Raw genomic sequence first — 18,653 nt, forward strand, 5'->3', positions numbered from 1 at the left:
GATATAATCCTGTTGTTGACTTCTTGCTGCGACAGACAATCAGTGACATGGTTCTATTAACAAATAAATCACCAAAATGTAAAAGAAACTCACCAGATTGATATACTGAGTTAAGAAAGTAAACCCAAGTCAAGAAAAAAAAAAATTCCATATTAAATGCCAAATCTGTAGTTTGAAAATGATGATGTAGTAGGACACGCGGTTTGGCAGCCATCTTGGATAGAAAAATGAACCTTATCTGATCAACACAAATCTTCACAAATGTAATCCCCTACCCAGATATATGCAGAGTGTACATTTGTACGTATGTCATGTCACGTGGTTTGGCTTGAAACCTTCTCTTCAAGCATTTTAGCTTGAAAACCAATATTAAAACAAGAAGACGTCATGCGGAGCACGATACTTGCAAAATACGCCCCCCAACCCCTCCCCAAGAAAAAAAAATTCCATTGATACAGCAAATTGTCCATTTCATCAAGATTAAAATTGAAAATCTTGATCAAAGCTCAGATCAATAGGAAGAAAAGTGACGATTTTTCAGATGAAAAATTATGATTTTAGAAGGTTGACCTTGAGTTGACCTTTGACCTTTTGACCTAAAAATAGTTAGTTTCCCTATTTAGTGACCAGATATGCAAGTCCTCTTCAAATTTCAAGTCAATTGGATGAAAATTGAGGATTTTAGAAATTTGGCCTATGTTGACCTTTTGGCCTCTGTTGACCTCAAATATACTTGGTGGTTGAATTCAGTGACCAGATATGCAAGTCCTCTTCAAATTTCAAGTCAATTAGATGAAAATTGAGGATGTTAGAAATTTGGCCTATGTTGACCTCAAAAATACTTGGCGGTTGAATTCAGTGATGAGATATGCAAGTTCTCTTCAAATTTCAAGTCAATTAGATGAAAATTGAGGATTTTAGAAATTTGGCCTATGTTGATCTTTTGGCCTCTGTTGACCTCAAAAATACTTGGTGGTTGAATTTAGTAACCAGATATGCAAGTCCTCTTCAAATTTCAAGTCAATCGGATGAAAAATTGAGGATTTTAGAAATTTAGCAAAGTTGGTGACCTTTGGCCAATGTTGACCTTTTGACCTATTGACCCCAAAAACAATAGGCTTCTTGCTTTTGACCAACTCTACCATTTGGTGAAGTTTCGTGAAGATCGGTTGAAAATTGTGACCTGTAGGCCGGTGACAAACAAACAGACAAACAGACAAACAGACAGACAAACAAACAGACAAACAGAACCACAAACACAACCGACCAATTTACTTGAAAAATCTTCGATTTTGCAAGTAAAAAACCCTTTGTCCAAAACCGCTGCACCGTTCGATGTAAAACCTGTCATGTCTGGTAAAAATGTGATACTTGAGAACAGCTGAAGGGATTTATAACAAACTTGTTTATTTTAAGGACAGTCAACGAGGGCATCTACCCGCTGTCATGGGCAGAGACTACGCGGAGGCATATAGGCGACGCAGTAGAATTGCTGTAGTTTTACATTGTGGTGAAATATGATGTAATGTCTTGAGCTTGAAGAGAAGGTTCGGTCAGAGGGCCGACCTCGAGGAAGGTTATATAAGTCCGGACTGTTAGGCGCTCGATCTCGTGGCATTCTGTTACCTTAGTGCCAAGAGACTATCGGGATTAGCAGGTACGTAATTGCTTGGACTTGGAGGAGATGTTTGTTTTGTTACGGTTTGTGACCTTTTTCTTCTTCCTTCCCCCACACCCCCCTGTGAGTTAGACCAAGTGGTTTGCTCCATGGGTATAAAGCCTATGATTGGGTGTGGGGCAGGGGAGGGGCCAGGAAGGTGATTCAGAGGGGAGAGGGGGGCCATTTTGGAAGAGACCTCATGGCGGAGTGCCTTTTCACGTGCTCGTTGAGATGTAGTAGGACACGTGGTTGGAGGAGATGTTTGTTTTGTTACGGTTTGTGACCTTTTTCTTCTTCCTTCCCCCACACCCCCCTGTGAGTTAGACCAAGTGGTTTGCTCCATGGGTATAAAGCCTATGATTGGGTGTGGGGCAGGGGAGGGGCCAGGAAGGTGATTCAGAGGGGAGAGGGGGGCCATTTTGGAAGAGACCTCATGGCGGAGAGCCTTTTCACGTGCTCGTTGAGTTTTCAGCAGAAACCTCTGTACCTGAAGGTTGACTGATGTCGGATCAACCCCTGCTGCCACCTCGGTACCTGAAGGTTGACTTGTGCCGGATCAACCCCTGCGGCCACCTCTGCACCTGACGGTGGACTTGGATTAAACTCTGCCTGCACTGGGGCCTACTGCTGGGCCTGCCTTGGGGCCTACTCTTGGACCTGCCTACTCCTACCCTCTTGTGCTGGGCCTGCACTGGGGCCTACCACTGTGGCTGCCCTGTGGCCTACTGTTGGGCCTGCCTTGGGGCCTACTACTGGGCCTGCCCTGGGGCCTACTGTTGGGCCTGCTTTGGGGCCTACTACAGGGCCTGCCCTGGGGCCTACTGTTCGGCCTACTCTTGGACTGGCCTACTCTTGGGCTGGCCTACTCTTGGACTGGCCTACTCTTGACTGGCCTATTCGGGTTTTTCCCTCTTCTCCCTTCTTTGTTTTATGTGTAGGAAGAGATTTTTGTGTGATAATAAATAAATAAAGACAGTGTGATTGAAGGCTTGGTTTGGTGTGCTTCAGGCCGTAACAAATTGGGGGCTCGTCCGGGATCCTGGATTACATGATACCTGTCTTGGATTTTTGTTTTTTTTCACAGTAGTAAGTTTTCTCATTGGCAGATAATTTGACTTTTGTTTACGGTGCTGATACTTCTATATTTACTACAGTCGTACACCATGGCTGAGGAGATGGATTTTGAAGTGAAGGAATTTGTGGAGAAGAAGGGGCTATTGGTGCAAGATGTAGAACTGTTACGTAAGGTAGAGTTACGAGCTGTAGCTGATCATCTTGGGGTTAGTGGGACATCTCGTATGAAAAATGTGGAGATTGTTTCGGCTATTGTCAGTCACATGGGGTTAGAACCACGGATAAGATTGAGGAGTGAAGCATTGGAATTGGCCCGGATAGAATCAGAAGAAAGACAGCTCAGACTAAAGTTAGAAGACACGGAACGGCAAAGAGAGTTTGAAAGAGAAAAGGAAGAAAGGGAAAGAGAGTTTGAAAGAGAAAAAGCAGAACGGCAACGAGTGTTTGAGTTAAGAAAATTAGAAATTCAGGTGGGACAGGCCCAACCGGGGTCCATTGATTCAGGTGGGGATCAAAATGATCTCCCCCGTTCCTTTGATGTGGCTCGGAACATTAGGCTTGTTCCCAAGTTTAACAAGGAGGAGGTGGAAATGTTTTTTCTGTCTTTTGAAAAGATAGCAAAACGTCTTCAGTGGCCCGTACAATACTGGACCCTGCTACTACAAAGTGGATTCATAGGGAGAGCCCAGGAAGTGTATTCAGCTCTGTCGGAGGATCAGTCAGAGAATTGTGAGGCTGTTAAAAAGGCTGTGTTGTCAGCCTATGAGCAAGTTCCGGAAGCGTACCGGCAGAAGTTCCGAACCCTGAAAAGACAGGCTGGGCAGACATTTGTTGAATTTGCGAGGGGGAAGGAAATGAGTTTTGATTGGTGGTATCGTTCTCTACAAGTGGATAGGACCTATGGTAATCTAAGGGAGGTTGTCTTGATGGAAGAGTTTAGGAACAGTATCCCCTTGGACATTAGGACACACCTTACAGATCATAAGGTTGGTTAATTGAAAAAAGCTGCTGTTGGTGCAGATGATTATGAACTTACCCATAAGAGAGGCTTTGGTTTTCCTCATTATGGTACTACCTGGGATAACCAGAAGGGGGTTAGTGAGGACCAGTCAGAGGGGGAGTGGACCGACCATAGGGGTCCATTGGTGCGGCCGTCTCTGAGTAGACAGCTGGAGTGGTCGAGTCAGGCATCTCGCCGGGGAACGGCCCCAACGTGTTATTACTGTAAACAGAGGGGACATCTAAAGTCCAATTGTTGGAAATTGCAAAGGGAGGAGAAGCAGGGAGGCTCCAATAGACCGATTGCATTGGTTCGAACCAAAGTGGACAGTCACCGTGATTGTGCCCTTTCAGTTAAAGCTGAGGATACTGCTGACTTTACGAGCCCCGGACAGGACCGTTATAAACCTTTTGTGTCCAAGGGCCAAGTGTTTTGGAGCGGGGAAGTCAAGTCCGTCGTTATTTTGAGGGATACTGGGGCAGCTCAGTCGTTGATGTTGTCCAATATTTTACCATTGACTTTGAGTAGTTCGGTGTAAGCGAGTGCCTTAATCCAGGGCATTGCAGGTCGTTATGTCCCAGTCCCCTTACATAGGGTGAACTTGAAGTCTGATTTGGTCACAGGACCCGTGACAGTAGGAATAGTCCCCACTCTCCCCATAGAAGGTATTCGTTTCCTATTGGGAAATGATTTGGCTGGGGATAGGGTTGATGTTTCCCCAGTAGTTTCCATACATCCTATAGTTCATCAAGAGACTGAGGATTTGCAAGAGGAGTTCCCCGGTATTTTCCCTGCTTGTGTCGTGACAAGATCCCAAATGCAGAAAGAGAAGCAGACTGACATGGAGTTGACAACTGTACCAGATTCTGAGGTGTGGTTGGCGGCGACGTTTTTCAATGATTTAACCAGCGATGAAGGGATAGGGAATGGGGCTTCTTGTGTGCCTGTGTTGAATCATTCTTCACTAGTTAAGGACCAGCAGGCAGATCCTGTACTAAGAGACCTCAGACAAAAGGCTATGACGGAGTTGGAAGCTAAGGAAGTCTCAGACTGTTACTATGTGAAATCTGATGTGTTAATGAGAAAGTGGAGACCCCCTCGTGCTCCCGCTAGTGACGATTGGTCTGTGGTACACGAGGTAGTGGTACCACCCCGTTATCGTCTTGAAATTCTACAGCTGGCCCATGAAATTCCCATGGCCGGACATGCGGGAATCAGGAAAACTCAGGCTAGGATCCTGGCACATTTTTATTGGCCTAAGTTGCACCAGGACATAGTGGCGCACTGTAAGACCTGCCATACCTGTCAAAGGATAGGGAAACCCCAGCACTCGATGAAACCAGCTCCCCTTGTACCCCTGCCCGTTTTTGAGGAGCCTTTCAGTAGAGTACTGATTTATTGTGTTGGTCCATTACTAAGAACTAAATCGGGGCATCGGTATTTATTAACCATAATGGACATGTCAACTAGATTCCCTGAGGCTGTCCCCTTAAAAAGGATTACTGCTAAGGTGGTGGTGGATGCCTTGGTTCAGTTTTTCACCAGATATGGTTTGCCAAAGGAGGTGCAGTCTGACCAAGGTTCGAATTTTATGGCTGGTCCATTTCAAGAAGTCATACATCAGCTGGTGATCAGGCAGTTAAAGTTGTCGGCCTACCACCCCCAGTCCCAGGGAGCCCTTGAGAGATACCACCAGACCATGAACACTATGTTGAAGGCATATTGTATGGAGTATCCTGAAGAATGGGATAAAGGAATCTGTTTTGTGTTGTTTGCCACCAGGGATACCCCGAATGAATCTACGGGTTTCAGCCCATTTGAGTTGGTGTACGGCCATGAGGTTCGGGGCCCTCTAAAAGTAGTAAAAGAGAGATTCATCAAAGAGATTGAGAACCCTAACCTTCTGGACTACGTACAGTCATGTGAAAAAGTAAGTACAGCCCATGTAAAGTTTTGACTTTTTCAACATATTTCAAAATACAGCTATTTGATCTTCATTTCAACAATATTGATAGATAAAGGTGATATAATACAACAAATATCATGAAACATTTACATTTTGTAGTCCATTGTATAATTTAAATAAACATAAATGCAAATTTCGCATGTGGAAAAAGTAAGTACACCCTTGGCTCCAATAGGTGGTATTGCCCCCTTTGTCAGAAACAACCTCAAGTAGGCGTTTCTTATAAGTCTACCAGTCTCTGACATCGACTGGGAGAAAATTTTGCCCACTCCTCCATGCAGAATTATTTCAGCGGTGCGATGTTTGAGGGGTTTCTTGCATGCACAGCTCGTTTCAAATCCCCCCACAACATCTCGATGGGATTTAGATCCGGGCTTTGACTTGGCCATTCCAGAACCCTCCATTTCTTTATTTTCAGCCATTCCTTGGTGGATTTACTGGTATGTTTAGGGTCATTGTCATGTTGCAAGGTCCACCTTCGGTTGAGCTTCAACTTTCCGACAGATGGCCTCACATTATCCTCAAGCACCCTCTGGTACAATGAAGAATTCATAGTGGATTCTATGATGGTGAGCTGCCCAGGCCCTGATGCAGCAAAGCTGCCCCAAACCATAATATTTCCACCACCATGCTTTACAGTTGGTATCAGGTTCTTGTGGTCAAATGCTGTCTTTGTTTTTCACCAAACATGTCTTCTGGTACTGTGGCCAAATAGCTCCACCTTTGATTCATCTGTCCAGAGCACATTGTTCCAGAAGTGCTGGTCTTTGCCTCGGTGTTCATTGGCAAACTTTAGTCTTGCCCTGATGTTCTTTCTGGAAAGCAAAGGTTTCCTCCTGGCACACCTCCCATGTAGATCAAATTTGTGCAGCCTCTTTCTAATGGTAGACTAGTGCACTTTGACATCAACAGTGGCAAGAGCTGTAGGTCCCGTGATGTAGGTCCCGTGATGACATTCTGGGGTTCTTTGAGACTTCTTTCAGCATCTTGCGGTCTGCTCTCAGGCTGAACTTGCTGGGGCGGCCTGGCCTGAACTAGTTGGCAGTTTTTTGGAATCTTCTCCACTTGTAGATGATCTTCCGGACAGTCGAATGATTGATTTCAAATTGTTTGGAGATCTTTTTAAATCCCTTCCCAGACTCGTAGGCATCTATAACCTTCTTTCTGAAGGCATCAGAGAGCTCTTTTGATCTAGGCATGGTGACGCCACACACTTCAACAACAAAGAGGAAACCAAACTAAATGTGTGAGGTTTAAATAAGACAGGTTCCTCCAAGATCCTCTCTAACGATGTTCTAATCATTTGCACCTGAGCTGGTGCACCTGATTCTGAATTTTAGGTATTTGAAGTCATGATAAATGTAGGGGTGTACTTACTTTTTCACATTCGAAATTTGCATTTATGTTTATTTAAATTATACAATGGACTACAAAATGTAAATGTTTCATGATATTTGTAATATTATATCACCTTTATCTATCAATATTGTTGAAATGAAGATCAAATAGCTGTATGTTGAAAAAGTCAAAACTTTACCTGGGGTGTACTTACTTTTTCACGTGACTATGTGCTGAGGGTTTTTTTTTGTTCGTTTGTTTTTATTCAACCTAAATCTTGAACCTAAATTGATTATAAAAGTGTAACATCACAAACACGACAAATAAATTTGTGCAAAGTAATTGTTTGTATTATGATTGGTGTAAATCAGGACAAAACAACAACTCAGGTACAGTCATTATCCTCAACTAAAACACATCCGTTCCTTTGTAACGACTAAAACAAGCTAGTTTATATATATATATATATATGTCAGAAACCACCTTTTCTGACCGAAGTAGAGTTCCACCAACAGGCTTGAGAATGACGAGACCTTTATTAAAGTAACACTTTATACGGATCCGGAGGAGACAGACATCTACAGCAAGCTACAGCAAGAACATGCCAAGTCAAGCCTTCCTGAAAACACATTGATTCTCATTCATTTATATATGAATACGATTATCAGAAAATCTCCGAGAGAACAAAGCGACTGGCGAGAGTCCCTCCCCGTCATTCCTAGCCCCCACCGTTATCCGCTCTGTCATTCGGGGGAGTGCAGCACGCACCTTATCATTCGGACCAGATGTGATTTCAAAACTCCGACGAGGCAGAAAATATAACTCATTAAAGGGAGGGTGCATTCTTGGCTTTGACAAACCCATAAAGTATATGGGTTTGTTCAAAATGAGTAATTCAGAGCATGTTTATACAGAGTCAAGCGTCGCTGTGATTAATACAAAATATATATGGTTCACGATAGGTTTTATGTCTGCAACCTAAACATTCTGCTAGTGTTACGCAAAATCACGCGCATGTGAGCGTTCTCCTGCCCGCGGCTCGAGGCGCCGTCTGAGAATCATGATAGGGATTTTACGACCGGCCTTATCTAGCCTCGAAAGTGCACACGTATACAATTTGTCCAACACGACTGAAGCGAGCCTTTCCTCATTTTAAATGAAAGCGAAGCAAAAACCTCATTGTAACTCAGGCGTCACTGTCATTAAACAAAACAGTTAATGTTTTTGGCAATTTATCAAAGGATTTATGTCTACGATTCAAGCAGCCTACCTAAGGTTCGAATACATTTTATTAACTCATGAAATAACATTATAGAACAGCATTTTATAACATAGCTTACGTGGTAATACGTCAGTCAACCGGCATTTATAATTGAGCATTAAGCAGTAACAAATCTGAGACCTGACATTCCTTCCTCTTGTCTCGTCGAGACAAAGTATCTCAAGAGACAACGTGCCACATCGGGCTTTATTGAAAGACCATCGTGTAATGCGGGTATCTCCCAAGGGCATACCGTGCGCCCATAGCGCCTCGCCCGTGCATTTGGGGAACGTGTCGTGTGGTGCGTGCTTGGAGCCTGAGGGCTCAAAACATGAAAGTTCATTAACGTTTCGGATCCACAACGAAGACGTCTGGTCCAGATGAGGTTCTGCTCCGCCAGAGGGTGCATCACTTCCCCTGCGGAACTGGCTCCCCCCACCCTTTGCAGACGCAGTCCTTGCAGATCTTCGAAGTTAATCAACGGTCATGCCCATGAGGTCCCTCACGTGTTGCTGTTCTGGGGAATACAAAATGTCGTCAGTATCTTGTGTCTCAATTTCCTGGTCAGGGTACAGAGCGTAAAAATCCGAATCCGAATCACTTGAAGCAAAGAGATCCGCAACATGTGGATCAAAGAGATCCGAAACATTTGAAGAAAAGAGAGGGACTTCCTTTATGTCAAAGTCTCCCATGGGCGCCTGGTCGGCTTGCGGGTCTAGGACATCCGCGTCGGGTCCCTCAACCGCCAGACCCAGCGTCGCAATCAGATCCATAGTTGGGTCAGAAGGGGGCGTGCAGCTGTCAGCTTGTAATACATAAGAGGCGTTAGCCAGTACACGCAAGGGGTTTATAGCACAAGTATCACAGTCATCACAGACACCGTTACAGGCAGCAGCCAGTTCCCACATGGGATCAACATAAGTATCACAGTCATTACAAAATTCAATGCAATTTTCTGGAGCGCCGGTCACGTCTGCCTTGTTGAAGGACCCGTTCAGGTCGACGGCCTCTGTGGTCAGAACCATAGTCGTTGTCGGCGGCTTCTTCAATTTCCATCCTGTAAAATACTTTCTCATACAGAGGAGGACTAGAGATTTCATTAGTGCCCCCCAAATTACTACCCCGATTATCACAGCCAGTGCGGTCAATAACCACTTCACTATGGTGCCCGTCCATCCCTGGAACCAGTCAGTGAGCCAGCTAAATGTATAAGAATTTTCGCGCGCGATCCGATCGATCGTCAGGGCGTGGCTAGTTTCCCTTAGTCTCACTATTGCGGCTGACACTCCTTCAGATGGATCGGGTATGTAAGTGCAACATTTTCCCTCTATTATTCCGCATACCCCTCCTTTCTCTGCCAAGAGCATGTCCAAAGCCACCCGATTCTGCATCACCATTGTACGCATGTGAATCACCGTATCCAATAGTATGTCATGAGCCGTAGCGGTGTCGTTTGCCACCTTTTCTAGGGCCAAAGCCAATTTATCTATCCGGAAACTATCCATGACTGTGCCCGCTCCTGGGAAGAAGAAACCAAACACCTTTTCCCATAGACTCCCGTGTAGTTTAGTGGTTCCATCTTCGTTCATGACTGACCTCTTATAACGCCTGTCCAAGGACTTTGGGTCTAGCTCATCCAGTATCTCAACGTCAGGAAGGACTGAACCCAGATAACATGTGCCCCCCCAATTATTTGGTAAATAGGGGTAAGCCTTGTCGCCGCATATAAACATTGTCCCATGGGGTGGGACCAGGTGGGTGGATAAGCACTGGAGTCCCTTTACCACCCCATTAATCCTACTAACCCCCCTAGAGAATGTTATAGCCGTTATGTTGTGGTTGTGTTTATCTTGCAGTACTATTCGTAATGTAATCCCCGAGCTCCCTTGTCCCAGCTTCCCGGGGAGAGTGTAGGCGCATTCTGATTCTCCCATACGCAAGTGGCCGGAACCCTGGAGGCAGACCTTCCCTTTCTGTGGTTTGACCCAGACGGGGGCAGGCCTCTCGGCCACATGGGCAATCATTGACGGGCGATAATTAAATTGTCGATTGCAACTCTTGCCGTTGTCAACCCCTTCTCTTTCCAGCGTGGTGACTAAACATGGGGAATCGATAGGTTGTGAGCAGAGGTCATTGAGGGACAGAGGTAGCACTATCATGTGTATTCCTGTGGTGCCTGCTTGGGGAAAGTGCATGCACGACCAGCAGTGTGTCCTATTTTGAATTGTTGCCACCTCCCTGGCCACTTTCCAATATGTGTTTTCACCCTTCTTTGGGGCCTTATTCTGGGGTTGTGGCGTGAGTATGTATTCGATGCATGGTATGTAGTTCTTTTCGCCACCGGCCGCGCCAGGGGTCCAGACGCTGCACCGGACCTGCATGGTCATGTCTTTCCCTAGGCGTGTGCGTGTTTGTAGCTTAAAATCAGGGGTTCCCCATTGGTATCCTGGTTGGGCCAAGGTCTTAATGCTAGCTTGCCCGTCTTCCCGGAACTCTCGTTGCTTTTGTAGTACCATGCCAACGCGTCCAGGCCCTGCCGACAGTGCTAGCCAATTTATGTTCACCCAATTTGTGTGCAGGGCTTTCTGTTCGAAACATGGTAGTGATACTCTTTGTCCCCATGTTACGGTGAGGTGTCGGGTTTCGTTTTCGCATCTATTGGAATCGGAGTTTCCCCTAGCTGCTGTCGCTACCAATAGTATCGTACCTATGATTAGGCCCATCCTTACTGTGGTTGCTGTGGTGTAGTGTCTGGTGCTTGTATGGCCAACTTACAGTGCGTGGCGTGGATCCACAAAGTCTTGCCCTCGCAAAAGACTGCCGTTGGTGTAGTCAGCAACACCTGGACTGGTCCCTTCCACCTTGGTTCCAAGGCGTTCTTGCAGGTGAAGTGCTCCACGAACACCTGGTCTTTTTCCTCTGGTGGAACACCTGGTCCACAAGTCTCCTGGGAGCGCCTGGTCTACAGGTCTCCAATTCATAGATTCAATTCATTCAATTCATAGTTTCATAGAACACCTTTTCTCCAATTTCCTAATCCACTTTTTTTCAAGTGGATCCAATTTTATCCAATATTCAATTTTTAAATTCAATCCCATTTAATCCAGTCCAATTCAAATTAAATTCAATCCTTCTCTCAGCATCCCATTACCTGTTTCCAACATCAATAAAAATAAAATTATAAAATTAATAAAAAATCAATCATCTCAACTCTCAAATCGAATCAAAAAATAAAAATAAACGAAAATTACTTCAGCGAGAGTTTCAACTAGAATTAACACAAACAAACCACCATTAACCTCCATTAACACAAACAAACCACCATTAACCTCCATTAACCTCCCTCTATTATTTATTTATTTTCACGAATAAACAAATAATAGAAATAACCTGGTCTACTTCCAATTTCAATTCTGGTCAGTTCTGGTGTCTGGTCACACACAATGTTTTCCTCACCCACTGTGATTCGCTCAAAATAGATTCTCACTGTTATGTCTGAAATTCGTCTCATGAAAACCCATTCAAGAGTCCGGTGTGACAGACAGCCAAACACATAGACACGCCGAAGACCCCAGGGTACCCATCAAACTAGCTTGTCCCCAGATCCACAACACAGCGAAACATGTAAGTTTACTAAAATAATCACTTACTCATAACTAATACTCATACCACTAATTACTCATAATAACTCATAATTACTTATGTAATTACTCATACCAATACTTACTTAAAATAATGTAATATCCCAATCTTCACCCTTTATGCAAATCGAAGCACCCCGGACAACCCACAACCAATATCAACCACTGTAGCCGCCTTCCCCTCCAGGCAGCCACACACAGCCACATACATCTCCACCCACGTCACACAAGACAACAGCCAACCAGTGTGTCCACCACACAGAAACCTTTGGCAATGCAACAACCGAACACCCAGACAACCAACAACAAAACCCAATCCATCTCCATGGCTCATCCAGTAGTTCCAACTTAATCCAGCTTCACATACCGATTTCCCCAAAAACTCGTGAAACTTCACCCCCATTCTGGAAAAACCCTGGACTAAACCCTGACACCCTAAATAACTTCAGACCCATCTCCAATCTACCCTTTCTGTCAAAAGTTTTGGAACGTGCTGTGGCCACTCAACTCAAACATCACCACTCTGCCAATAACCTGTATGAAACATCCCAATCCGGATTCTGCTCCAGCCACAGTACTGAAACTGCTCTCCTCAAAATCACCAGCGACCTTCTCTCTCCTCTGACGCCGGCAACCTCAACATTTTCATCCTCCTCACCTCGACGCCTCCTTTGACATCATCAATCACACCATCCTCCTCACCCTGTTTAGACCAGCTTGTGCCTATTAAACCCAAATTAGTTCACCCCCAAGCCTACAAGGACCACCTACAGCACTGCAAAGATGTCCTCTACTCCACCTACTACCCTCAAATTATCCACTCTGGCTCCGGAATCCCAAAAGCACTCTTCTCTACAATAAACAAACTAAATAAACAAACTTTACAACGTGAACAAACTCCTCAGCGCCCTGGATACCGCCACCTGTCATTCAGAGTAGACAACAGCATCTCCTTTCTGGCTTTCAGCATCTCCTTTCTCTTTTCTGGCATCCAAATAAAATTCTGGCTTCAAATCAACTTCCTCGAACTTAACTATGATAAATCTAAATTAATCTTCGTTTGCCCACAACCACTCATAACTTTGCCCCCCAAAAAACAAGTCACATTCTTTGTATATTGCCAACATTGTTCATCGTTTAAGTATCATCCAGAACTAAATTTTTTATAAACCATCAACTTGTAGATGCATTTATTTATATCCCATTAACCCAAGAACTCTCAATTGCTTGGTTATATTTTAGTAATGTCATATATCCATATTTCTTTTCCAAAATGTTCCTGATATACACATTAATCCCATCTGTCTTTGTTTCCAGATCAACTCAAATCAGGAAATCAACACAAATCCTTATTACCTCCAATCAATTCAAAATCAAATCAACAATTCAAAACCAGATCGGATCAGCGATCAGAAATCACTTTTCCAATCAACACATTCCAAGCAACAATTCATTTAAAGACCAAGCTTAAAAACACAACTCTCATCTTACTGTGACAAATAAGCAACCAACCTACTTCACACTAAACAAATAACTTTTCATCACCCCTTTCTTCTCCACCGCCTCTTACACTTAAACAGATCATAATTACTCACTCATACACTATTGCCCATCACCCAGTTGCCCCAGACCCAAACACAGGTTTGAAATCCCAGTAGGTTGTTCTTCAATCCCAACCATCTATCCATCTTATAAATCCATCTTAAATAAAAATCCATCTTATAAGTAACGTATTCGTCCTGTGACATTGCCTGGCATATATGTCGCAGCCGGCCACTATTCCGACATGGCTCGTCTGACATGAACGTCCGACATCCAGCAAAGTCGAAATGACCCACAATGCATTTGGGCACACATCCTCCTCTGAGAGTGGGCGAGTTATCGCCAGCACTCTGAGCAAATCTCATACAGCACACCCGTGACTCGCGGCTCGCTCGGCTCCTGTCTGAACACACAATATCCCTCTACCCAAACTTCCACGGAGCCGCACGGCGGAAACACAGGTTTGTACCACACTTTAGTTAAACGACCATTGCCAGGATTCTCGGATAGACGTTTAATTTCACAACACACATGACAAAAATCCGATTTAAATTCAGAGATCGCCGATCGACCTGGCACAACCATCTCAACGCGACGACGCCACGCCGCCCCCCCCCCCCCCCGTCTTGGCGCGCACCCTCGTGCCTCCACACGAATCCCAACACTCCCTGCACGCCGCTCTATTCGCGTTCGCGGCGGGGTTTACATCGCAAAAAAACAGGATCTCCGACGCTTGACCTCTCTGATCCAAAATGCACTATATGACACCAATTCCAAAGGTGAGCTGCCTCAGCGATACATCCCACACATACAATACACAATATCTGCCATTGAATGAACTCTTCAATTCAAGTAAAACACACATATTGATTCGAATTCTGCAACCATCTCCAAGAAACCGCTTCATATCAACAGCAGATCGACAAGGGCACTCCGGGTGCTTTCCTGACCCGATTTATATCAATTCGCTTCCCAAACAACTCCCAAACAGATGAAAATCCGGACTCAGTTCAGGACCTCGCCTGTTCTCTCGGATAGACGTTAAAATGGACATTCCCGGCCTGAATTTCCCCCAAGTCGAGCAGATCGCTTACAAAGTTTCACACCGAAACCCTCTGCTTTGCACATGACACACAGACAAACACATTGGCCAGACACACACGTCAATTAACATCCCAATATACATTCATTCCTCATTCATATACGAGTGAGTCTCCCATTCTTCGCGCGAAACTCAGATCGACTCAAATCATGCCTTTCTCCAGCCACTCCCAAACAATCTTTGCTCATTCATGTTACGTCTCTCATTCAAGGAAAAGGATTTTTGGGACGGGTTGGACGGGGGTTGGTTGAGGTGAAAGAAAAAAAAGGGAAGGCAGGGCGGGGTGTTGGGGTGTTGCCTAGAGCCCTGGGACTGAGCTCAGGTCTTGGGGGGGTGGGGGGTCTTGGTCTGGTATCTGGTCCAGCGGCATCACTCGCTGATTTACTTGTTTAACTACCTCCTTAATTGTTTTGTCCTGAACTTTGCTTCCTGAACTTGCTTCCTTTGGCTCTGAAGCTTCAAATTCCTACAATGCAGCTCCTGCTTCAATTTTCAATATTTCAAAACCTAACCTGTCCTTCTCACCCTGTGGCCACCTGGCCCATTTCCTGTGAGCTTATTTATTTTCTCTTGTCCACCAGATCCTGGCCTGCTTTATCTGGACCTCTTGTCTAGAACTTAGTCTAGAGCTTCCTGGCTTGACCTCGTAGTTGTCACTACCTTCTTGTCAAACCTACCTGGTACCTACGCATTTCACCCTTCCTGGCCATGTCCCTTTGGCCGTCTAAGTTAACCACAGCCCTCCTTCCCTGGCATGCAATGGCATACCCCATCTTGTCTCTGGGCTGTTCCTTCCTGGAAAAATCTTGGCCACCCGGTTTCAACCTATATGGCTGTCCGACCTCATTTTCCCCTCCTGGTGCTAACTGTAACTTTAAGCTTACTGTTAAGTCCTTACTTGTATCCTTACTTGTTTATCCTGGCTTTAACAAAGCTACGTCATTCTGAGGCCTAAATGAGCCTCTACTTACAATTTCTGTTCGAGTGCAGACAGCGCGGAAGACAAGGAGACTGAACCCGCTCGAAGGAGGAAGGTACGAATTTGGAATAATAGCCCTCTGATATAAAACAACTCCCACCTTTAATCAAATCAACGTGCCGGCGCCGGCCTCAGGTCAGCCTTCCTCCTGTCCATCGGGCTCCGTTTCCCGTCCTCCGCGTCTGTTGACATCCGAGTCATGGCACCAAATGTCAGAAACCACCTTTTCTGACCGAAGTAGAGTTCCACCAACAGGCTTGAGAATGACGAGACCTTTATTAAAGTAACACTTTATACGGATCCGGAGGAGACAGACATCTACAGCAAGCTACAGCAAGAACATGCCAAGTCAAGCCTTCCTGAAAACACATTGATTCTCATTCATTTATATATGAATACGATTATCAGAAAATCTCCGAGAGAACAAAGCGACTGGCGAGAGTCCCTCCCCGTCATTCCTAGCCCCCACCGTTATCCGCTCTGTCATTCGGGGGAGTGCAGCACGCACCTTATCATTCGGACCAGATGTGATTTCAAAACTCCGACGAGGCAGAAAATATAACTCATTAAAGGGAGGGTGCATTCTTGGCTTTGACAAACCCATAAAGTATATGGGTTTGTTCAAAATGAGTAATTCAGAGCATGTTTATACAGAGTCAAGCGTCGCTGTGATTAATACAAAATATATATGGTTCACGATAGGTTTTATGTCTGCAACCTAAACATTCTGCTAGTGTTACGCAAAATCACGCGCATGTGAGCGTTCTCCTGCCCGCGGCTCGAGGCGCCGTCTGAGAATCATGATAGGGATTTTACGACCGGCCTTATCTAGCCTCGAAAGTGCACACGTATACAATTTGTCCAACACGACTGAAGCGAGCCTTTCCTCATTTTAAATGAAAGCGAAGCAAAAACCTCATTGTAACTCAGGCGTCACTGTCATTAAACAAAACAGTTAATGTTTTTGGCAATTTATCAAAGGATTTATGTCTACGATTCAAGCAGCCTACCTAAGGTTCGAATACATTTTATTAACTCATGAAATAACATTATAGAACAGCATTTTATAACATAGCTTACGTGGTAATACGTCAGTCAACCGGCATTTATAATTGAGCATTAAGCAGTAACAAATCTGAGACCTGACATATATATATATATATATATATATATATATACATATATATATATATATATATATATATATATGTATGTGTATATATATGTATATATATGTATGTATGTATGTATATGTATGTGTATATATATGTATATATATGTATGTATGTATGTATATGTATGTGTATATATATGTATATATATGTATGTATGTATATGTATGTATATATATGTATATATATGTATGTATATATATATGTATATGTATGTATATATATGTATGTATATATATGTATATATATGTATATATATGTATGTATATATATGTATATATATGTATGTATATATATATATGTATATATATATATATGTATATATATATATATGTATATATATATATATGTATATGTATATATATATATATGTATATATATATATATGTATATATATATCCCAAGGTAAGACTTGCGGTTGGGGGTAAAAATCAAAAATCCATGCTGAGTTTCCCAAGCTTTAATTAAATAAATGACAATGTTTCGGTTAGCAACATGCAACAAGGAGGTGCACATGCGCATACACACACACACACACACACACACACACACACACACACACACACACACACACACACACACACACACACGGAAAAATATGGAAACAGAAGAAACACTCGGTATAAAAGAAAAAGCCCTGTGATAAAATCGCATCTCATGTGCAACTGGAACAGCACTCGGTAGAGCGAGTACCTCCGCCAGGCTGACTAGTTTACATTTTGTAGACCACTGATAGACCGGATCTGGATTCGGAACTGAACCAAAATCTGTTCGCCTTGTTCTTGTCACCTACCCAAATCATCCAAAGTTTTGTCATGAATCAAACACAACCTTTTGAGATATAATTTTTTGCCTCATCTCTCAATGGTGACGAATCACTTCGGAATAAAATATCCTCATATCGGGATCCATATGTTCATGAAAATCAAATAAATTTGTCTGTGTAACACCCAACCAGTCCACCAAATTTCATCCGAATCCGTCATCAACTTTTTGAGATATCCTGCTCACAAATAAACAAACAGACAGGGGTGAAAACCGAACCTTCACCCACATTAGGTGGCGGAAGTGAAAGTGGAATACTCACATGTCGATATAATGCACTGTGATCCCTGGAAAATATTCCGAAAGCGACCTGTGTTGTCCTTTCAGTACCCCTGTTCCTACTTTCTACTCCCATGCTTTTTGAAAGAAAAAAAAAAAAAGGCTAGATATTGTAATTAGCTGTGTCTGTCTGTCTTTCTGTCCGTCACGTTGTCTCCTCCTAAACAGTTGGGCAGAAATTCACAAAACTTGGTCGTTATTATCACCACATGGCAAGAAAGGGTCAGCACAGTGTCACTGCTAGCCTGGCGCCCTTGGCCAAAAGGTCAAATACCGAAAAATGCAATTATGGGTGCATTTTAAAACATTTTTAAATGAACCTTTTACAGTGCATTCAGAAAGTATTCAGACCCCTTCACTTTTTTCACATTTTGTTATGTTGCAGCCTTATGCTGAAATCGTTTAAATTCATTTTTCCCTCATCGATCTACACTCAATACCCCATAATGACAAAGAGAAAACAGGATTTTAGAAAGTTTTGCAAATTTATTAAAAAAGAAAAAACTGAAATATCACATTTAAATAAGTATTCAGACCCTTTGCTATGACACTTGAAATTTAGCCCAGGTGCCTCCCATTTCTCTTGATCATATTTGAGATGTTTCTACACCTTGATTGGAGTCCACCTGTGGTAAATTCAATTGATTGGACATGATTTGGAAAGGCACACACCTGTCTATATAAGGTCTCACAGCTGACAATGCATCTCAGAGCAAAAACCAAGCCATGAGGTCGAAGGAACTGCCTGCAGAGCTCAGAGACAGGATTGTGTCGAGGCACAGATCTGGGGAAGCCTACAAAAAAAAAATTCTGC

The sequence above is a fragment of the Myxine glutinosa genome, chromosome 3, assembly GCF_964187855.1.
Source record: "Myxine glutinosa chromosome 3, kmMyxGlut1.1, whole genome shotgun sequence".
NCBI classification, from domain to species: Eukaryota; Metazoa; Chordata; class Myxini; order Myxiniformes; family Myxinidae; genus Myxine; species Myxine glutinosa.